The 23,432-nt window shown below is 52.9% G+C and overlaps 1 protein-coding gene across 3 annotated transcripts in view; it reads left to right on the top strand.

Moving 5' to 3' along the window:
• PIKFYVE (phosphoinositide kinase, FYVE-type zinc finger containing) overlaps window positions 1-23,432 on the top strand; it is a 2,037,960-nt gene that overhangs the window by 1,981,063 nt on the left and 33,465 nt on the right. The gene's annotated exons all lie outside the window — the stretch shown is intronic.

The raw sequence follows: 23,432 nt of genomic DNA, 5'->3' as shown, positions 1-23,432 counted from the left end.
TATCCCCAGGCGTCAGACTGGATCCGGAAGATTTTTCGTCAGCAATACCCCTTGCGCGTCGCTAGGCGTCGTCTGCGGCTCCGCGTCCGTCGTCGGCGTCGTGCGCTGGAATGATGTTGTCGGAGTACTTAGACGCCACCCTCGCGCGCTGACGTCAGTTCTTCTTTTTTCCGTGCCAGTAAGCGCAGATCCGGGAGAGCTACCCCTTTAGTCACTTTTTGACTAACTTTTTCGATCATTTTTGATCTTGTCTCGACTCCGGTGCCGGTAGGATGCCTGGTTTTAAAGCCTGTGCTGACTGTAGCCGCTTGATATCGGTTACGGACCATCACCGCCGGTGCCTTTACTGCTTGGGCCTCGACCACGACGCGGCGTCGTGTTCGGACTGCAAGGCCCTGACTTCGAAGGCTAGACGGGAGCGGTCCCGTAAGCTTCTCGAGATTCGCGACTCGGCTCCGCGCCCCTCTCGATCCCGGTCCAGGAGGAGGTCCAAGGATCGGTCGCGGAGCCGCAGCCGACGTCATCATCGGTCGTCGGGATCCAAGTCTTCGGGTAAGTCGAAGCACTCCAAGAAGTCCAAGAGGCGACACCGCTCTTCGGACTCCCCTCGCCGGTCGCGCGACTCGGCCGAGGGTCAGGGTGGTTCCACCCCCGCGGCTCCGGCGGAGCCGCAGGCGCCGCACAAGTCCCCATACCCACCGGTCCCTGGGACTGACGCGACGCGACGCCGGCGGAAGTCAGTGCCTTCCTCTCGTCCATGAGGAACCTGGCTCCGGCGTCGACGCCCGCTGGCGCGCCTTCGGGCCCCGCGGACCCGACTGGGCACCCTTGCCTGCCGGCGGCTCCGGCCCCGGCGCCGTCAACGGCTCCGGCCTCGACGCCGCAAGCGCCCGAGGGACCCGTTCCCGAGTCCCCGCCGACGCCGGTCGACCTCGTCACGCCTCCTCCGCCGGCGTCGACACCGGTACCACCTCCGACGCCGACTCCGCTCGACGTCGAGCACCGGTTCAGCCCCGGTCCGGGCCCGGTGCCGATACGGCGTCGATGGACGCCGCGTTCGGCGCCGCTGGAGACACATTTTGTCTATCGCCCGGCTCTGATCCTTCCTCCTGCATACCAGGAATCGGATGATGGGGGCGAATGGGAGGGATCCGAGGATCCTATGGCCGCTCAGGCTCAACTGTCACAGGACTGGGCAGATGAACTGGGGGAGGCCAGTGGTCTGGATACCTCTCCGGACACTGGATTCATCTCTCCTCCGACTGTGACTTCGGAGGAGGGTGCTGCTTTCTCTGTGGTGCTGCGCAAGGCGGCCGCTGCCCTTGGGCTCGAGCTACCTGCTGTGGCTGTGAGGACTAACGTCCTCACTGAGGTGCTTCAGTCTGAAGCAAGCTCCACTGAGCCTCTGCTGCCATTCAATGAGGCCCTCACTGACGTTCTGCAGGGCACCTGGTCCAAGCCCTCCACAGTTCCTCCTGTGGATAGGAACGTCGCCAGGCGCCACCGCCCTGCTCCGGGCGACCCCAGTTTTCTGTCCCAACACCCTACCCCTGAGAGCCTGGTTATCCAGGCCTCTACCTCCCAATCCTCCTTCCCGACCGCTCCGCCGCACCGGGATTCCAAGAGGCTGGAACAGTTCGGCAAAAAGCTGTTCTCCTCCCTTAGCTTGGGTCTGCGGTCTTTGAACACCGCCTGCCTCTTGGACCGTTATTCCCACTCTTTGTGGGATACGGTGGAGGACGTGCTGCCCCTGTGTCCGGAGGAGGTCCAGACACGACTTACCCAGGCTCTGGCCGATGGGAGGGATGCAGCGCGACATGCTATCCGATGTGGGCTTGACACTACGGACTCGCTGGGTAGGGCGATTTCTACCTCAGTGGCGCTTAGACGTCACGCCTGGCTGCGGTCCACGTCCTTTTCGGGCGATGTCCAGAGCGCCCTCATGGACATGCCCTTTGATGGCACTCGCCTTTTTGGCGAGAAAGCGGACAGTGCGCTGAATCGCTTTAAGGACTCCCGGGCTACGGCCAAGTCCTTGGGCCTCTCGGCCCAGCGGTCGCAAACTTCCGCCTTTCGCCCCTTTTGTGGGCAAGGAAGGGGTGCCTCCTCACGTGCGCCTAGCCACCAGCCGCAGAACCAACCTGCGCGCGGTCTCGGACGTGGTTTCCGCCGGGGCGGTTCTGGAGGACGACGCGGTCAGCCCACATCCACCCCGGCAGCATCCGCCTCAAAGCCTTCCTAGTCCGAGCTTTCAGGCCCATTCCACGCCAGTGGGCGGCAGAGTTCGCCATCACCTGCTCCACTGGCGGTCCATCACATCGGACAGGTGGGTGCTGCAAATCGTCCGAAGGGGCTACTCCCTCCCCTTCGAGACGACCCCTCCAGCCATGCCACCGCAGCACCACCGTATCTCGGGGGATCATTTGAATCTTCTCCACGATGAAGTTTCGGCCCTCTTGGCCAAGGGGGCCGTCGAGCGCGTTCCGAGCCCAGAAGTAGGTTGTGGTTGTTATTCCCACTACTTTCTGGTTCCCAAGAAGGGCAAAGGGGGCCTACGCCCTATCTTGGACCTACGGAACGTCAATGCCTTCCTCCGGAAGGAAAGGTTCAAGAGCCTCTCCCTTCCCCAACCGGAGCATGTCGTAGTGACGGATGCGTCCCTCCTGGGATGGGGTGGCCATATGGGAGAGGCGGAGATCAGAGGCCTCTGGTCTCCGGCGGAGTCTCGTCTCCACATCAACCTGTTGGAGTTGAGAGCGATCCGACTTGCACTGAAAGCCTACCTTCCCTCTGTCAGGGGAAGTGTCGTGCAGGTGTTCACGGACAACACCATCGCCATGTGGTATTGCAACAAACAGGGCGGGGTGGGGTCGTGGACCCTTTGTCAGGAGGCTCTGCGCCTCTGGACGTGGCTGGAACACCAGGGCATCACCCTAGTGGTTCAACATCTGGCGGGCTCTCTGAACGCTAGAGCAGACAAACTCAGCCGCCGGTGCAAGATGGATCACGAATGGCGTCTGAACTCCGAAGTGGCGCAAGGTCTCTTTCAGCAGTGGGGAGAGCCTTGGTTAGATCTATTCGCCACCGAAGAGAACGCGCAATGTCAGCAGTTCTGCGCGTTGGAATTTCCAAGGCGGCACTCGCTCGGCGACGCTTTTCATCACGAGTGGAGTTGCGGTCTGTTGTACGCCTTTCCGCCTATACCACTTCTGCCCAGAGTGCTGAAGAAGATCAGGCACGACCGGGCCCAAGTCATCTTGGTGGCTCCGGATTGGGCACGAAGGTACTGGTATCCCGAGCTACTCAGTATGTTGACCGATCCTCCGATACGTCTGCCCCTTCGGGAGGATCTTCTGTCGCAGCAGCAGGGGACGGTCCTACACCCGAACCTGTCCAGCCTCCACCTCCATGCGTGGAGATTGAGCGGCGGCAGTTGATGCCATTTGACTTGCCTCCTGAAGTCTGTGATATCATTCTGGCAGCCAGGCGTCCCTCCACAAAGACGGTATACGCCTGCCGGTGGAACAAATTTGTGGCATGGTGCACAGCAAAGGCTGTGGATCCCCTTTCCGCCCCTCTTTCTGAGGTTCTCCTCTTTCTTCTTTCTTTGGCCCGGCAGGGCTCTGCCCTGGGCACCTTGAAAGGTTATCTTGCTGCCATCTCTGCCTTCTTGCGGCTTCCTGATCAGCCTTCTCTTTTCAAGTCCCCTGTAGTTACACGCTTTCTAAAAGGCATTACTCACACGTTCCCTCCTGTCCCTTTTGTAATGCCTCAGTGGGACTTGAATCTTGTTCTCACCTTTCTAATGTGCGCTCCCTTTGAGCCTCTTCAGAATTGTCCTCTTCGTCTGCTGACGCTTAAGACTGCTTTTCTGGTAGCCATCACCTCGGCTAGACGGGTGAGTGAGCTCCAGGCTTTATCTTCAAAGCCTCCTTTTCTCTCTGTTCATCCGGACAAGGTTGTCCTTCGGCCTCGTCCCTCCTTTCTTCCGAAAGTGGTGACCCCCTTTCATCTTGGGCAGTCTGTCACCTTGCCCACCTTCTTTCCGCCTCCGCATCCTTCCAAAGAGGAAGAGAGGCTCCACCGTCTGGACCCAAAACGTGCGCTCTCCTTTTATCTGGACCGCACAAAGCAGTTCCGGGTGGACGACCAACTTTTCGTTGGATACGTGGGTGCTAAGAAGGGGAAAGCTGTGCACAAACGGACCATCTCTCGGTGGGTCGTTTTGTGCATCAAAATTTGTTATTCCTTGGCAAAAAAGGACCCTCCTGTTGGGCTGCGCGCCCATTCTACTCGGGCCACAGCGGCTACTACTGCTTTGGGACGGGGTGTCCCTTTGCAGGACATCTGTCAGGCGGCAACGTGGGCTTCGCTACACACGTTTGCCAGGCATTACTGCCTTGACAGCCAAGTCCGGAGGGATGGCTTCTTTGGCCGTTCTGTCCTCCAGGACTTACTGGTGTGATCTTGGTTCGCAGACCCACCACCGGGGATGGTATTGCTTGGGTATCTATTCTAAGGTGAGGAATCTAACTAACGTGTTTCTTTCAGATGAACAAGTTACTTACCTTCGGTAACGATGTATCTGTAAGAAACATTAGTTAGTTAGATTCCTCACCGACCCACCCATCCTCCCCGTTCTGCGAACTGACATCTAGGGTTAAGGTTATCCTTTTCAGGTCCCTAGAATTTATTTTTGGCACCAGTGTCGGTCTTTGCATGGCTCTGCGTTCCTGGTGCGGAAAGCTATGTACAAGAACTGACGTCAGCGCGCGAGGGCGGCGTTTAAGTACTCCGGCGACGTCATTCCGGCGCACGACGCCGACGACGGACGCGGAGCCGCAGACGACGCCTAGCGACGCGCAAGGGGTATTGCTGACGAAAAATCTTCCGGATCCAGTCTGACGCCTGGGGATATTCTAAGGTGAGGAATCTAACTAACTAATGTTTCTTACAGATACATCGTTACCGAAGGTAAGTAACTTGTTCATCGTACCACAACACCGTAAACGGATTTGGAGGTATGATTCCATGAACACCGTAAACGATGTTGGAGGTATGATTCCATGCTCTGTAAAGCTCCTCCGGGAGGTCCTCCGTGCTCCCGGTGCCAGTCTTCTAGACCCGGACAGCAAACTATGGCTGCTGCCGACCAGAGACACGATTCTGCCCTCCTGCTACTGAGCCAAGCTCGAGCAGGGGAAGGCAGGACAGTAGGTTTCCTGTCACAAGTAGGTGTGACCACCTCCCAGACAGGACTTCGTGTATTGGAACAGGGTTGGGGAGCTTGCCAGTGCCACTAGACTGCTTTGAAGAGCGTATTTGGGGCCCTCTTGGCATACTTCAGTTGGAACCAGTTCAGGGAGCCTTTGGCTCCCTCTCTGGTGCCAAACTATATAAAGGACATGGGAGTATCCTCCCCACTGTCAGGCCCCTTCTCTGGGAGGGACCCCTGAATTGTCCCAACCCTTTCCTTAGGGTACTTTAGGGCTTACCTGTGGGTCGGTGCCTAGATTCGGACACGTTTCAGATCTGAAACTACTTCAACCGTCTGGGCACTCTGGACTTCGCTTTGGGAACAGAGACTGCAACTGGGAAGATTCCTGATGCTCCTTGTCTCGTCATCCTGCCAGCCTTCTGCTGTGTTCCATACCAGTTCTTCTACAGGCCTTTGGACATCGAAGACACCCGAAGGAATCTCCCTTGAAGATAAGGAGTCACTTCCCTGCATCTGCAGCCAATGCAAAGAAGCAGACCCGTCTGCTGATCCTGTGCTGCAACAGACTCCAAAAGGGTCAGAAACACAGGTGGTGGTTCTGCAACTCCCTCGTGGACTGCATTATCGTCTCACAGAGTTTGAGGCCAGTATCCCTCATCAGAACTGCTTGAACAGAACCCCTGTGCATCGCTTCGACTTGCCGTTACCAAAACTTGATGACTCTTCACCAGAGATCTTCGGGCTCCAAAAAGCTCCAGCCTCGAGCATCTCCTGGAGCCAAGATCTCCCCCTGCATTGCATCCTCTGCACCGTGGTCCTTCATCCTTTGGTGAGCTGCTTGAGGTCCTCTTGCAACTCCTGTGCCTTTGGCTCGTGGGTCCTCTTGAGGGTCTTCTTTGGCTCCGGTGGACTCCCCTCCTTGCTTGGGGCCTGCTCTGACTTACCTGCTCGTGGTGAGTCACTTTGACCCTGCTGGTCTCGACACTGCATCTTTTTCAACTACTATGTTGGTTGCCAGTGCAAAGGCTTGTTGGTGCCCTTGCCGGATACTGACCCTTTGGCTTTTGACATCGGATGTGGGGCAGCTCGTGAACGGATCCTGGTCTTCCACAGCATCACCTGGTCTGCACAGTTGCTACTTCAAGGGCACCATCAACTCTCCTGCATCTCTGACATTGGTAGGTAGTCGTCTCCCGTGTGTGTCTCCTGGTCACTCCTGAGAGGCATAGACTCTGTCCCCTCTGCTTGCAGTTACCTCTTATCTTGAATACACCTTTGGGTTCCACCGGACTCTTTTACCTTCTTCACCAGCGGCAACTTCACTGAAGTCCTCCATTGTGGTCAACTGCTGTTTCCGATGCTACTTCGCCCCAATGCACCCGGCTTCCCTGGTGTAGGTATCCTGGTTCCTGGGCTATGCACAGGTGGGGTGACTCTCCAGCCTTCCATCTTCCACTGGGTTTCTTCAGGGTCTGCTGGGAAGCGTCCTTCTTTAAAACTGCAACCGCTACTTACCTATTTACTTGTATTAAGCACGTGGTCGTGTTCCCACTCTGCACCTAGCTTCTGTGTGGTTCCTGAGTACTTACCTTGGGTGGTTTCTTGGGTCCCTGACTCTTCTAGGACCTCTGGGTCCAGTCCTGACTTAATTTGTGGTTCGCATTCCACTATTTTAGTGTATCGTTTGGTCTCCCCCCTGGAAACCACTGTGCATTTGTGCTACTTAGGTGTTCTGTGATCAAAGTATTGTGTGTATTGTGGTTATATCTCCGAGTAGGCGATATTGCAATGTTTTAGCGGGTTTTTGTAATACATATATATTTTTTTCACTACAATGTGTTGTTCTTTTTCACTTAACCTACACTATATGATTTGTTCCGGTAAAACAAGCTGCTTAACACTCCTACCGGACTAAGCCTGGGTGCTGCTCTCAACATCTACTGCTTAGAGAGCTTTCTATAGTTGTCTAAGACCACTAAAATCACCATAAGGGTTGTCTGGATTAGTGCAAGGCCTTCACTTAAATAAGTATGCACCATATACTAAGCGAGCCCCCTACATTGGTGTGCAGCGATTGGGATTTAAACCTGCACTGTTTGACCAGCTAATCTAGGTGTGGTGAGATGAAAAACAACCACTAGCATTAGACACATATAAAATATTTCTGTAAGTAGTAAACTCTATTGAACTTTTAGGTTGGTTGTTAAGGGTCTAGCACAACCCTTTTCTCCAATCTTTGGAAGTTTAGTTTTACTAGGGTAAGTAGGTGCAAAAACACACTACACCTAGTCACTATGTCTTTAATTGGGGAACCCAGTGGGTCCCAACCCTCTAGATATAGTGGTCGTAAGTTCCAGGAACTAAGGACCCTGTGTGCCTCTAAAAGGATAAATGCAAAAACAACAATTGATGGACAAAATGCAGAACAATGTCATACATTCACCCCAGTACAAAGATCTGGGCCTAAAAACATCGTTTTTTTGCTCACCATGCCATTCCAGTTTGGACCCATCCACATGCAAATTGGATGCTGCGCCCAATGGGAACAGTCCAGACCGAACTGCCAGCACAGTTCCTCCCTGGACTGGAGACAAGCATCCTAGGACCGTTTTCGGGCTTTCAGCCAGGATAGCTTTACTCCAGTGGCATGGAGAGCACGGGACCCACGTCTGGACATACCCGTCACACTCGGGGTGACAAATGCAAAAACAATTGATGGACAGAATGCAGAACAATGTCATACATTCACCCCAGTACAAAGATCTGGGCCTAAATCCATCGTTTTTTGCTCACCATGCCATTCCAGTTTAGGCCCAGCCATATGCAAATCAGTCTTGACCCTGCGACCACTGGAGTCAAGCTATCCTGGCTGATGAGGGCTGAAAGCCCGAAACCGGTCCTAGGATGCTTGTCTCCAGTCCAGGGAGGACCTGGCCTGGCAGTTCGGGCTGGACTGTTCCCATTGGGCGCAGTGTCAAGACTGATTTGCATATGGCTGGGTCCAAACTGGAATGGCATCGTGAGCAAGCAAGCTGCGTTAGGATTTTCATTGATACAGTCACACAGAATGTTTTTTAGGTGGTTATATTTGGTTCTTTTCGCTCAGGAATTTGGGTTTATGTAAATGTTTATCAGAGTAATGATTGCTGTGATCTTGCACTACTGACCCAGACACCAGAAAGCCAAGTCTTCTCAAATGCTAACTGATCGATAGTGGCTTTTAGCTTGATTGAGACGTAGATCGACAGCCCACCTTTTGATCTTCGAAGCTGATGGGCCCTGGTGGCTGATGTTCTATATTCTAAAAAGCCTTCTATTGGCAAGGTTGTCTATGTCCATGTTTCCTGGAGAAGTATAACTTCGGGCTTCTTTAACAACGCAATTACATCTAAAGACTGGAGTTTCTGCATGAGACCATTAATGAACAGGTTACTTACCTTCGGTAACGCATTATCTGGTAGAGACTATCTAGATGCAGATTCCTTACCTTTGAATTTCCCAAGCGTAATGCTGGATCCGGAAACTTTTGCTGAGCAATACCCCTTGTGCGCGATGTCAGGTGACTACATTCAGCTCCGTATAACAGCTTGCTTGCTTGCAAGGGACATTAATACAAATCTTTTTCAGGGTCTTCCAGAAGATAACAAGGATTCCTATTTATGAAGAGATCAAAATATCATGGAGCAGCTTAAACCCAGCGGCTCTAAATATAGCAAGCTTGGCGAATATATGGTTCTGCAACTTAGCAGCATCGGTTACTCAATATTGAATGAGCGTTTTTCGCAGGATAAGACGCTAACTGGACTAGATCCAATGGGCAAACTCTCTTCTACCTTGACTACTCCATCTGTAATGGCAGAATGTTTTCTTTGGTTGAGAATTACTATATTGCCCTGCGGATGGAGAGTGATGTTCGTCTACAGATTAGCATCCTGTTATCTGACTTACTACACTATGGTGCGGCAAGGCCGACAATCAGTGAAGTATACACAGAGAACCTCAAAAGTCTTAAATGGACAAACTCCTCCACAAACACCATAATGATCGCAAGTAGGACATTTTTAGATGCAAACATTTCTAACAGTATTTCCCCAATCACAGAGTGGATAGTCTTCACTGAGTAACATTTCCTCAATTTAGCCATCAAAGAAATACCCGTAATTACATTATTATATCTGAAAGAGACACGTTAGTGATAGATTCCTTACCTTAGAATATCCCCAGGCGTCAGACTGGATCTGGAGAGTTTTCGGCAGCAGTACCCCTGCGCGTCGGTAGGCGTCATAGCCGCCGAGATGACGTCGTCAGAGCTACTTAGACGCGCCCACGCGCGCTGACGTCAGTTCTTTCTTTTTCCGCGCAGCAGCGCAGATCCGAGAGAGAGCAGTACCCCTAGTTAAAAGTTTTAACTTGGTTTCTGACAACTTCTTTTGTTGTGTGCTTGACTCCTGGTGCAATAGGGATGCCCGGGTTTAAGTCCTGTAGGGCATGCCGTCGAAACATGTCGGTATCGGACCGTCACGTTTTTTTTTTTTTTAATCAAACTTTTATTAATTTTCATGAAAATACACATTCAACCCCGCCGCCCACTGACTGGGCAACAGTGAAAGCCAGGAGGAAATACCACCAACATCCCGCCAATCTCAATAGAGACCCACATCCAATGTCCCATAAGGTGTCCACAATACCCTGCAGTCCGTCTTGCATGGTCGATCCAGTTCAATGATGTGGAGCAAGAAGACCCCCTCCCCCCTCCCAAAAACTTCCCCAACAGAGCCCCCCCCAACCACCCTCCCAAGCATGTCACCAGCCACTAAGTTGTGCAAGAGAGCAGATACGACTCTTATACCACCTATCATACTCCCCATCACACGGGACGCAGCAGTGAGTAGATCAAGAACATCGGGGGAAGTCGCCTAGCATGGTCCCATGGGCCTCCACCCGCCCTGTACTCCCACCTGCAGTGAAGGGTTGCTCAAGGCCCCCCGCCATGTCCCCCTCCTCGAGGGCCTCCTTATCATCTACAGGGGGATGTTTGAGCAGCTCCAGGAGTGCCACCCATGCTCGCACAATTTCCTGTGATTTCTCGCTGCCACTACGCCGCGCCAACTGCAGTCTGTAGTTCCCTTCGCTCTCTGCCCATTTCACCATCTCCCTATTCCAGCGCACTAGACTTGGGCCCTGCCTCGCCTTCCAATGGGAAGTAAGTTCTCGTTTAGCCAAGATCAACCCCAGCTCTATAAACCGGCTGGTGACCTTAGTCTTGGTAGTGTGTGGGAACCAATGCAACAAGCAGAGTCCGGTGCGACACAGTTAGCTCCCTCTCTGTCACAGTCCGCACGGCAGTCAGCACCTCCCGCCAGAAGTCTCCCACCCGCGGGCAGTCCCAGAGCATGTGAAGGAAATTCGCCCGACCCTCGCCACAGCGGGGGCAATTGTCCGACCCCCCCAAAGTACTCATCGATTTTACTAGGGGTGAGGTAGGCCCTATGGGTGATATAAAATTGGATGAGCTGGAAACACGCGTTTCGAGAACATTTCCACGGCCGCTCCACAATCGCCTCCCAAGGCTTCTCTGCCAGATCCGCCTCCCACTTGAGGTGCAGCGCCATCAGGGGTTTGCGCAGGTCGCTAGTGATCCGACGATAAAGGCAGGTCACAGCTTTAAAAGTACCCGCCGCCATCACTACATTTTGGCAAGCGAGAGACGTATCCGGTTCTACCAGTCCCTTTCGCCAGTGCTTCCTAATGGCCGCAGTTAGGGCAGCATGCAAGAGAAAATCCCCCCGCGGGAGATCATGGTGCTCACGGAGGTCATGAAAGGGGAGAAGACTACCGTCCTCATAGAGATCACCTATGGCCGTGACTCCTGCCTCCTCCCAGGCCAGCAACTGGTTCCAGTCTCCCCCATGAGGCAACACCTCGCACATCCGCAGTGGGATCTCAGGAGCATAAGGGATCCTCACATGCGTCCTTCTGGCCAGACGCGCCCAGCATTGTCTAACCGTCCCCAACTCCGGCGACAGCAAGGTGCCTCTCAGCGGGACTCGTAGCAGCACACAGGACAGGAGGTGTCAACTCGGATCCGACCCATCCTGGTCCTCCGGTTGCCTAATGTGCCCCCAACCCACTTTGTGAACCATTGAAGCTGCGCCGCATGATAGTATGCCTCAAAGTCCAGCAACGCAAGGCCCCCCTCTGCCCTGGGCCTCTGCAGGGTGGTTAACGCCACCCTCCGTCTCCCAGTTCCCCAATGAAACCCCGTAATCAAAGTGTTCAGCTGTGTGAAGAGTCTACTCGGAATCCAGACGGGGAGGGTCCCAAAATAATAGAGAAACCTAGGCAAGATGATCATCTTCACCAAGGCATCCCTACGGGCCACCGATAGCGGAAGGGTCCCCCAGAAATCAAAACAGGATTTCGCTCCCCGCACTGCCCGCCCCACATTGCCCTCCAGAAGGTCAGTGGGATCATGATAAATCTGAATCCCAAAATATGGAAAACATTGGGACTCCCACGGGACATCCCCTGTCCCCGATTGATCCATCTCGCCCTGCCTGGTAGGGAACAGACAGGACTTGGTCCAATTCACCTTGCGGCCTGCCACCCTCCCCAAGGTCTCCAGCAAGGCTTGCGCTCCTCGTAAAGCATCCCCAGCATCAGGTAGAAACATGAGGAGATCGTCTGCATACAATGCTATATGCTGCACTCTTCCCTCCACTAAGAGCCCTGGGAAATGCCAACCTGACCTGGCGTGAGCAGCTATGGGCTCCATTGCCAGGGCAAATAATAAAGGGGATAACGGGCATCCCTGCCTCGTTGCCTAAGTGTCTATGCAGGCATCAGATATCAAGCCCCCCGTCCGTACCCATGCAGTAGAAGCACTGTAAAGCAGTGCCGTCCACTGTACAAAGCTTTCCCCCAGTCCGAACTCTCGCAATACATTAAAAAGGTAGGGCCACTCCAGACTATCGAAAGATTTTTCGATATCGACCACGAAAATGCAAGCTTCCTCCTCGTCATAGGAGTTGGACCCCAAACTTCGCAGGAGTCTGCGTACATTCATCGCAGTGTTGCGGGAGGGAATAAACCTGGCTTGGTCCGCATGGATCAATGTCATATGAGGCATCAAACGGCTGGCCAAGATGCGGCTTAAGATCTTGTAATCAAGATTGAGCATCGCTAAGGGTCTGTATGAGGAACGATCCCAAGCAGGTTTGCCCGGCTTGAGAAGGGGGACTATGAGGGCCTCACGTGTGAAGGTAGGAAGGGCACCCTCCCGACGCACCGTGTTATAGAGTGCCACCAGATGAGGAGCGAGAGCATCTGTGTAAGTTGCATAAAATTCAACGGGGGAGCCCGTCAGTCCCTGGTGTTTTGTTCCTGGCCATGTGCTTTATGGCGCTGCGTACCTCTCCTACTTCAATATCTCGGCCGAGAGCCTCGGCGGCGTCAGCCTCAAGCCGTGGCAACTCCGCCTTAGGCAAAAATTCCTCATCTCCCGGCATCTCTGGCCCTAACCTGCTCTGATATAACTCACTGTAATATCGGACCCTCACGATGTGTGTCGCTTCTGCTTGGGGCCCGCCCATGACCCCGAGGCGTGTCCCGATTGCCGGGCCATGGCATACCTGAAAGTTGTTGGAGGTCCAGCACTCGGTTCCGCGCGATCAAGGTCCCGATCTCGTGGGAGGTCAAGGGACCGGTCACGGAGCCATCAGCATCGCTCGTCGGAATCGAGCACCCGTCGTTGCCTGCGGCCTACCCTCCCTTTCCGGGGCCGCACGTGACTTCGGACGAGGTGCAGGCCTTTATGTCGGCCTTGCACCATTTGTTTGCCCCGCTGGGTCCCTCCGGAGCGCCTTAAGGCCCTGCGGATCCGTCGGGAGGGTTTGCCACCGTGCCGCTGCCTCTGTTCTTGGCGATGCCGGCACCATACCCTGCGGCACCACCGGCTCTGGCCTCGGCCCGGGCGCCAGCGCCAGCCCTGGATCCGGCGCCGGGTACGGCGCCGCCGCTAACGCCGATCGGCGCCGGCCCGGGACTAGTATCTTACCCTCCCATTCCATTTCTTGGAGGGGAGTTTATCCCGTTTTCCAGGGCACCTCGGCCTTACCGGCCCCTTCAGCAACCAGTGGAAGAAGGGGAATACTGGGAGGGGTCTGAGGACCCTATTGCAGCTCAATGCGAGGATGAGCCTGAGTGGGAAGGCGATGTGGAGGGTCCAGTGGATCTGGATTTCTCTCCACACCCTGGCACTCTGTCCCCTTCTTACGTGGCCACGGAGGAGGTTGGGACTTTTTCGGTGGTTTTACATCAGGCAGCTGAGGCCCTTAACCTCGAGCTCCCTTCTGTACCTATCAGGACCAACCAATCTCCTGACTGAGGTCCTGCAGCCGCAGTCCTCCTCTGCGGAGCCGTTACTGCCCTTCAATGAAGCGCTTACTGATATCCTCTTATGCACCTGTATTAAACCTAACACAGGAGTCCCTGTAGACAAGGGTGTGGCGCGCTGCCATCGCCGGGCGACCCCAGCTTTCTCACACAACACCCGATGCATAAGAGCCTGGTGATCCAGGCTTCTGCCTCACCAAGTGCGTTTCCTTCTGCTCCTCCGGGCAAGGAATCTAGGAAACTGGAGCAATTTGGGAAAAAGATTTTGACATCTGCCAGCTCTGGGTTGCAGGCAGTGAATACTGCGTGCCTGCTAGGCCGCTATTCCCATTCTGTGTGGGACACTGTGGCACAGGTGCTGCCTCAGTGCCCTGAGGAAGCACGGGCGGTTCTCTCCGAAGCCATTACCGAAGGGAGAGATGCTGCAAAATTTACTATTCGTTGTGGGTTTGACACTGCCGATTCTCTCGGTAGGGCACTTTCCACAACTGTGGCGCTCCTTCGTTGTGCTTGGCTCTGCACTACTGGATTCTCTGGGGATGTTCAAAACACCTTGTTGGACATGCCCTTTGACGGTACACTCCTCTTTGGTGATAAGGCGGATAGCACCCTAGAGCGCTTTAAGGACTCTCAGGCTACGGCCCAGTCCTTGGGTCTCGCCACCACGCGTACTCCCTCGGGGTCCGCTCTTTGGACCTTTCGAGGTCAAGGTTGGGATCTCCCAGGCGCGTTCTTTTCAGACCCGCAGGTCTGCGCAGCCACGGACGTGGGACCCGCCCTGATGGATCCCGGGGACAGTGGACGGGTCAGTCCACCACCTCTCCTGCCGCCGCCTCTAAACCTTCCTAGTCCAGTGTTTCAGGCCCACCTGACGCCAGTGGGTGGCAGAATTCGCCATCACCTTCCCCACTGGTGCTCCATAACCTCGGACAGGTAGGTTCTGCAAATAGTCCGCAGGGGCTACTCCCTCCCCTACGAATCTACCCCTCCAGCCATGCCACCTCAGTACCACCGCTTGTCAGGGGAACACTTGGCACTTCTCCAGCAGAAAGTTACGGCCCTCTTGGCCAAGGGGGCCATCGAACGTGTTCTGACAACAGAAGTAGGTCGTGGTTGTTACTCCCACTACTTCTTGGTTCCGAAGAAGAACAAAGGTCTGCGCCCTATCTTAGACCTCCGGAACGTCAATCGCTTCCTCTGGAAGGAGAATTTCAAGATGCTCATGCTAGCTCAGGTCTTGTCTGCTCTAGACCCGAAAGACTGGCTGGTAGCTTTGGACTTACAGGATGCTTATTTTCATATTCCCATCCTGCCAGCCCACCGGCGTTACCTACGCTTCACGGTGGGCCACGAGCACTTTCAGTTTACCGTGCTCCCTTTCGGCCTTACCAGCGCCCCTCGGGTGTTCACGAAAGTGATGGCGGTGGTCGCAGCTCATCTGTGCAGATCAGTGGTTTCAGTCTTCCCCTACCTCCTGCATTTGCTGGGGTTTTCCATCAACGTGCCGAAGTCGCACCTAATTTCCTCTCAGAAGCTCCTCTTAATCGGAGCAGTTCTGGATACGGCACAGTTTCGGCTTTATCCTCCCGAACAGAAAGTCTGGGACATTCGGGCTAGGATTCCGATCTTTCAGCCCTGGTCCTGGGTTTTGGTCAGGAAGACACTGAGGCTGCTGGGCCTCATGGCCTCCTGCATCCTGCTGATCGATCATGCCAGATGGCATATGTAGACTCTGCAGTGGGACCTGCAGTTCCAGTGGACGCATCAGGGGAACCTATCCGACTACGTCCAGATTTCAGAGGGCAAAGCACATGACTTACAGTGGTGGCTCACAAATCAGCATTGGGTCAGCGGAAGATCCCTCTCCCTTTCCCAACCGGAGCACACAGTAGTGACGGACGCGTCCCTCCTGGGATGGGGCGGCCACCGAAGAGAACGCGCAATGTCAGCAGTTCTGCACATTGCAGTTTCCAAGGCGGTACTCGCTATGCGACGCTTTTCGTCGCAAGTGGAGTTGCGGTCTGTTGTACGCCTTTCTGCCTATGCCACTTCTGCCCAGAGTGCTGAAGAAGATCAGGCGCGACCGGGCCCAAGTCAGTCTTGTGGCACCGGACTGGGCTTGAAGAGTTTGGTATCCCGAGCTACTCAGTATGAGTGTGGATCTTCTGACTTCTGACTTCCAAGTCGGGCCCTTGCCTGCCCCGCTTGGCCTCGGGGACGGCCGCCTTAGTTTGCAGCCATCGCCCACGGAGGAGCTGCTTTCTCCACCGCGGGGCCCTAAGGATGCGGGTGCGGCCATCGCTCACGTGGTGTACACGGCTGTGGGCATCCTACGCATGGGTGACCCGGTGGCTCACTTTCCAGCGGACCATCTGTTGGAGGTCCTCCACCAGGACTCTGGTGGGAGGAAAATCTTGCTTCCCTTTGAAGGCTTGCTCCTTTCTGCCTTGACGGGGGCTTGGAGGCGTCCTGCCTCTGGGGACCCGGTGCCTCCGCATCTTCTGCATCAGCACCTTCCGACGCCGCGTGACCCGGCGTGCCTGTCCCTTCACCCCTCAGCCGCCAGCCCCCTTTTGCGGACTGCTTTTCCCTCCCTGCCGCCCCTGTTGGCTCCGCCATCCAGAGAGGCCTGCTGGCTGGACACTTGGGGACGCAACATTTTCGCCTCGACCAGCGGGCCCTTAACACCTTGTGTGTGCTGGCTCAGGCCTCTTCCTGTTTGTGGGACTCGGCTGAGTCTCTGGGGTCTGCAGTGTCCCAGGAATCTGCTCAGGTGGATTTGCGGCATCATGCCTTGGATGGCCGGGAGCCTGCAGCGTTTCGTCTCCGCTCTGGACCGGGCCATGGCTTCCTAGGTCGCTCTCCGTCGCCATGCATGGCTTCGGGACGGAGTTTTCCCCGAAAATATTCAGGCGAGGCTCATTGATCTCCCATTTGATGGCAGTCTGTTGTTCCATACCCCGGCCGACTCCGCCATCCAGAGGCTCTTGGCAGGGCTCCGTCCTCCTCCTCCTCCGTCCCCTCCTCAGTGACTTCTGAGTTGGGGTTGCTTTTGGGCCTTTTTTAGGCCAGCTGTTATGGTTGTGGAGTATGTTTTTCTGGCCGCTTACGTCCTTCCTTGGGACTTTGGCATTGTTGGCTGCTGGATGGCCCTTTTGTTGTTGTGTGTGAGTTCTGCTGGAGTTGTTGCGCAGACTTGGCCCTGAGATTGGGACTTCTGCTTTGCTTGGGCTGCTGTCAAGCCTGCAGCGGGGATGCTTTTTCTTTTTCCCGTGGTTCTTTTTGTTTCTTCCTCTGCTGCGGAAGTTCTTCCAAAAAGGGTTCCCATATCTATGTGGGGTTATGGTAGCTGTCATATGGCTTGCGCTCTGCTGGAGGGTTCTGGTCGCCTTCGGGTACCTGTTCTCCATGGTATTTATGTAGGTTGCTTTTGCTTCCTGAGGTCGTGTATGCGGCCACTCGTGGTGGTGGCCCGGGCCTCTCCTCCTCGCCCTGCTCCCGTTCTGCGGTCTGGGGTGTCCCTGTATTCTCCTACTCGGCCTTCCTGGGGCCTCGGGCTGTTCTTCTTGCCTTGACTGCCGTCTTTGTTCTGGGTAGTAGGCTGCTCTCCATCTGGAGTGGGCTCGCCTTCTAATTCTTCTTCTTCTTCTGCTTCTTCTTCTGCTTCTTCTTCCGTCTTCCTGTCTTGGCACTCGGCGGAAGCTATGTTGCCTTGTGGGGGAGTGGGGTACTTCGGCCTCTCAGCCCTTGCCCTTGGTTCCTCTGCCGTGAGTGTACGAGCCTCTTAAGCCTTCTTTCCCTCCTACATCCCCTTGGGGTGGGTGGGGTTCTGCTTGTGGGGGTTCCCTTGGCCTGGCAGGGGCGAGGATCTACCTGGTCCACAGATCTGGTCCCCTGTGGGGCCCTCTGTCATGCATTGGCTGGTGGGGTCCTTTCGCAGACCCTCCTTCCCAGGGGGTATTGCTAGGGTATCTATTCTACGTGAAGGAATCTGCGGTTAGTAGTCTCTATCAGATGTACGAGTTACTTACCTTCGGTAACGATGTAGCTGGTAGAGACGATTCTAGCCGCAGATTCCTTCACGGCCTGCCCTTCCTCCCCTATTCTGTGAGGGCCCTTGGGTTGGTCTGAGGTACTCGCCTCGCCTCCCGGTGGGGGGGCAGTGCCTCCTGTGAGTACCTTCCTTGTTCTTGATGGGTGGCTCCGTCTGGGCGCGGTTCATTCCTCCCTTGGTTCTTTGGAGGATGGGGTTTTGGTGCGCCGGTGCCCTGCTGCTCTGGCTACTGCAGGTTTGGGGGGGGGGATTGCTTCTATCCTTGTCCTCCCCTCCCTCCTTCCATTGCTATACTCTGGTTTGAGGGTCCTCTGGCCATGTCTTGCCCTTGTGGGTGCTTGCCCTCTAGCTTGGGGTGGCTTGGACGTTTGTTGTCCCTGTCTGTCTTGGGACGCTTCCCATTCCTTACTCAGAATGAGGGGGGTGGGCTTCCTATGTGTGCCATGACTTTTATGCCTGTTTTTCCGTTTGGGGCACAGGGATGGGAGGTTGTCTATGTGCGGGCAGTGGCTGCGCAGGTTTCAGCTTGTTCTTCTTCTTTCCCTGCTCTTGGGGTCTGCGGTGTTGGCACTACCCTGGTGGTGGTGTTAGTCACCGTTTCTTTCCAATTTTTCTGCTCTTCGCACACTGTTTCCATGCTCCCACAGGTTTTTTATCTGGTGGTTCCGTATTGTGGTGCGGAAATGTTCTCTGAAGAAAACTGACGTGGGCGCGCCGTGGTGGGTCTTATGTGACCTCGCTGACGTCACATGCGCGGACGACGCCTTGGCGGAGTCGCGTGGTGACGCCCCGGCACGCAGGGATGCTGTGACAAAAAGTTTCCGGATCCAGTCTTACGCCTGGGGATAATTCTACATGAAGGAATCTGCGGCTAGAATCGTCTCTACCAGATACATTGTTACCGAAGGTAAGTAACTCGTACGTCAAGAGCTGGCTTTCACAATTATGATTTTCCCTGAGGAAGAAGACAAAGTTACGAATTGCATCAGAACAATAGCAATAATAAAAAAATGAAGTCTCCCTCCACCATTGGGTCCCACTGGGTTATGACAACACTGATCAGGCCGCCTTCACATCTTGAATAGTGCACACCTTAACGAAGGGGAGATCGGATGGTGCGCCAGGGCCCAACGGGCTGCCACAGACATTGTACAAGCAAGACATCCCGTTCTGGGCAGACCAGTTCACAACACTAATTGATTACTGTCAGACAAACTCACAGATACCAGACGCATGGCAAGGCATCATAATACACCCAATATTTAAAGGAGGCATAAGATCAGATCCAAAAAATTACAGGCTGATATCCCTCCTCGATAATTATGCCAAATATTACGTCAGTCTGCTGCTGGAAGAGCTAACAACATGGGTGGAACAAAACTGCTTAATCCCCTGTAATCAAACGGGGTTTGTGGCTAAATCTGAGACTTAATCCAACCTCACGGTCATATAGGTCCTGATTGATAAAACAATAGCCTCAAAGTCTTCACGATACTGCTGCTTCTTCGACTTTGAGGTGGCATTTGATTGAGTGCCTAGAGGCTTACTGTGGGCTAAGCTACAGAGATGGTGGATAGCTCGAGCCCTTTTGGAGTCCATAATACAGCTCCACTCTGACAAATGGATCCGTATTGAATTAGGTGATGGAGCCCATATCACTAAGAAAATAATGACATTACAAGGAGTATAACGGGTGAATATTGGACCCCATGCTTTTTAATGTATTTATTGCAGATCTATCGCAGTCCCTCAAAGTAATCTGTAGTCATTCCCCAGAAATAAGTGGCTCCCAGATCAATAACCGTTTATTTGCTGACTATTTTGTCCTGTTTAGTTACACAGTGTAGGCCTTCAACGACTTCTCTACCAATTGTGTACTTGTACAACAGCCAATCGACTGTAGGTTGATTTGTCTAAAAGTAATGCAGTAACATACAGGCGGAAAAAACATCAAGGAGGAGGATGGTCCCACAGCAGCACAAGCATCACAATGGAACAGTCCTTTAAATACCTAGGGGTTGATATAGATGCTAGATGCTCCTTTGTGAAACACCAACAAGCAGTCAGAGCAAAAGCCCTAATGCTGCAGGTAGTATTGTCAAAAACTGGTGAAGCACCTACAGGGACCAAGCTTGAATCCGTTAATAGAAGTCATGAGGACAAAAATTCTTCCCAGACTAACGTATGGCCGGGAAATCAGGTTAGGAAAACATCACAGCTTGTTGAATAATCTTGTTGGTAAGATCTATAATCAAGTATTTTGATTACCGAAATCCTCCTCCCCTGCCCAGGTCAGAATTGAATTTGGCCTTTCAGACCAACGGGCGGCAGAGGCTGATGCCTATCTTAACTTGTGCAATAAAGTATGGAGGGCCAGGGTTAGCAGCCTGGAGGCATTGCTGTGGTCCGAAAGTAGCCGCAGTCAACTAGGGCAAACTCATCCTCAGTACCTGGAAGACTGTCTACAGCTTCTGGAAGTAAAGAAACCTCTGGGACAATAATCCCACTTAAAAACACTTTAAATTGATCATACGAAAGTCCATACGGTTCTGGTCGTTCCACTCGGACAGGCCAAAACTCGCCAAATGCCATCATGCCTGGTCAGTCATCAACGGATATCAGCTAGCTACCACACCCCCATACTGCTCCTGCACGTACCCCATTTACTGGAAGGCAAATTTTATGGCCCTTAGACTAGGGGAGTGGCCCTTTCTTAAACACCTAGCCAGTTGGCATCATACAAGCGATAACACTATCTGCCAGGGTTGTAGAACCAGCAAGGAAACATTTGGACATGTAATATGTCTCTGTCAAGCCCTTCTGAATTAATGCAGGGCCAGCCTACGAAGAGAATGGAACAAACTGGTGGTACGTACTTGCCGGCAGGCCATTATTGCCTCTTTAAATTCCAATAACACAGTTTTGAATATCTTGTTGACCCGGTTTGTCACCACTGCAGTTAGCATGTTCAGTCAGCTGGGGGTGTAATACTGCAGTCCTTTTTAACTCTGTCTGAGACTAATACTTAGCTTACCGCTTTTATTGCAGATTATCTGTAAAAAAAACAGTTGTTTACAGCACTTGCACTTTAGAAACCATATGCTGCTATAACTTAGGACCAACTTACTGCTTTATTTATAACTGATCAGAGTGCTAAACAACGCTGCTGCTTTATTGCACTTGCACTTTACCAAGCCTTTGTACTTTAATGGAAGTACTAGATTTCCTCTTATAGTTGTCCTTTGTATTTTACTGAACCAGACGCTGCCCTCAAAGAATAATATGCCATTTTTTATTTTATTTACTAGCAAATGCCGTAACATGCTACATGGTAACATTGTGCTAAAACTGACACGCCGCACTACCGTACCCGTATTTTACTTATTCTTTGCATTTCCAATTTAAGTTGCAGGCATGCAAATTTATATTTTAATTCCTTTTAAAAGATGTAAGACTGTGATATTTAACACATAATAACTCGACGTTGTGCATTTTTTATAGAGAAATAATCTGCACGTCCCAATAGGTGGTCAAATGAAATGGTAATGCAGCATGTGTTCAACTACCTAAAACACGTCAATTTTTTCATGTGTTATTTGGTTTCATTTGCACAAACTTAGTCATATCTATTTGTAGCTGCTATTTTATATTGCAAAGGTTTTACATAACCATAAAGTTATGGTTATTATTATTATTATTATGTATTGGGTCACTCTATGGACCCCTCACCGAGATCATGCAAACCGCCATTGCAACTTGCATGTCTTGATGCAGAGAATACCGAGGAGTCAACATGGCACACATCCCTGTGTGCCATGCCTGCCAGCAGTACATGTGGTATAGGTAAGTCACCCCTACGGCAGATCTTACAGCCCTAAGGCACTATACCCATTTGAGGGCATATCTGCAAGAGTGGATATGTCCCGGTGATATCCAATTTCACCCTTAGCTATTACCTGTGCATGGGGAAGCCATAACAACTACATGGGCTGGACAACCATCATTATGAGTTCTCCAGATAAATAATGGCTTCACTGTACTCCAAGGTGTTTGGTACCAAGCACCTTGTCTTAATACACTGATGCCAGTGCTGGATTTATTGATCAATACACGCAGGTAGCACCTTAGAGGTGCCCCTGAAAACCCACCGACCACTAGTTTGTTGACTGGCTGGTCTCCACCAGCCTGCTACCACCAGACATGGGTGCGAACCTTCGCTCTCAGAGGCAAGGAACAAACCTGCTCTCGGCAGAAGTGTTCACATGACGGCCAAGCAGGAACTGCCTTCCAGGTTGAGAAGCCTCAAACGCCATTCTGCCTTTGAAATGCAACCCAGGCCTCTCCAGCTAGTGGAAGATGCCAACCCCCCTGTCCTGTCCTCACTTTTTGGCAGGAGGACAAGTGGAAAAATTAGTTCGATTAGGAGGTGTGCCCACACCTAGCCAGCACCACCCCTAAGGTGGGGTAGCTGATGTGGATCCTACTTTTTAGAATTCTCCATCTTGTGTTAGAGAGAATTAGCCTATTAGGCTCAGGGTTATGCCCATTTTCCACAGGAAGGGGTCATACACAGGGTGTAATCACCTTAAAGGTAAGTAGCCCATTGGCTATTACCCGATACTCCCCTTAACGCCCCTAAATTGAGTATTTAGGTGGCACCACTCGACCCTGAACATCAAATTTGATGGACCTAAAGAAGAAAAGGGCAAAGAAGAGCTGCAGAACTCGAGAACTGAGTGCATGCTGTGGACTGGCGCAAAACCCTGCCTGCCGCTTTAAGACTAGACAATTGAGGTGAACTGTCTCATCCTGCTGCTGAGTGGCCTCTAAGAACCCCAACCTGAGCTGTGCAGCACCAATCCCCAGGGTGCCAGACGCTCTGTACAAAGACCGACCGTCAGAGTCCAGTAGGGGCTCCTACTGTCCAGGAAGCAAACATCCGTCAAGGTAAGTCAGCACCCCTGAGACCCAATCCATGAGTGGCCCAGCAGTCCTGAAATAGTCTCTTCAAGTTGTTTGCCCCTGACGGCGAGGAGCACCTTTACACATCAGTCCCACCCAATCTACCTGCTCTGCACCTAGCCTGCCCAGTCTTGGTAATAACAAACTGACTGTGCTCCCATGTTTGTAAGGCCCTTACATCCTCAGCCCCTGTTTGGGAGCCTTTGGACTTGGCCACAAGTCCCCTTGTGGCCCCCGTACCGCAACAGCTACCAACCCCACCAGCACCCTGCTCCCGGCAGAATCCATGCCGATATCTACAAACTTCTGGTAGTGCTTTAAAACTTGGACCGTTATCACTCTGGACTCCAAAGGTGAACCACTGGATACTACTGTACTTACTTATATTGAATTTTAAATTTTCCTTCCTGTAGGAGCCTGGCTTAGTATATGGTGCACACTTATTTAAGTGAAGCACCTTGCACTAATCCAGACAACCCTTATGGTGAATTTAGTGGTCTTGGACAACAATAGAAAGCTCTCTAAGTGGTAGCTGCGGAGAGCAGCCAGAAGGAGTGTTAAGCAGCTTGTTTTACCAGACCTTTCCCCCCCCCCCCTCCGAGGTAAGCACCCAGAAACCCCATGAAGGTTGTGTACAGAGTGGAAATAAAGCCACATACTCAATACAAGTCAATGGGAAAGTTGCTGTTGCAGTTTTCAAGAAGATAGACCCTTCTCAGTGGACCCTGAAGAAACCCCGTGAAAAACAGAAGGTTGGAGAGTGACCCCAACCGTTTATAACCCAGGAACCAGGATACCTACACC

The sequence above is a fragment of the Triturus cristatus genome, chromosome 3_2 (assembly GCF_964204655.1).
Source record: "Triturus cristatus chromosome 3_2, aTriCri1.1, whole genome shotgun sequence".
In the NCBI taxonomy this organism is placed as follows: domain Eukaryota; kingdom Metazoa; phylum Chordata; class Amphibia; order Caudata; family Salamandridae; genus Triturus; species Triturus cristatus.
The sequence above is the reverse complement of the archived record's forward strand: the minus strand, read 5'-3'. Positions and strand labels throughout refer to the sequence as shown.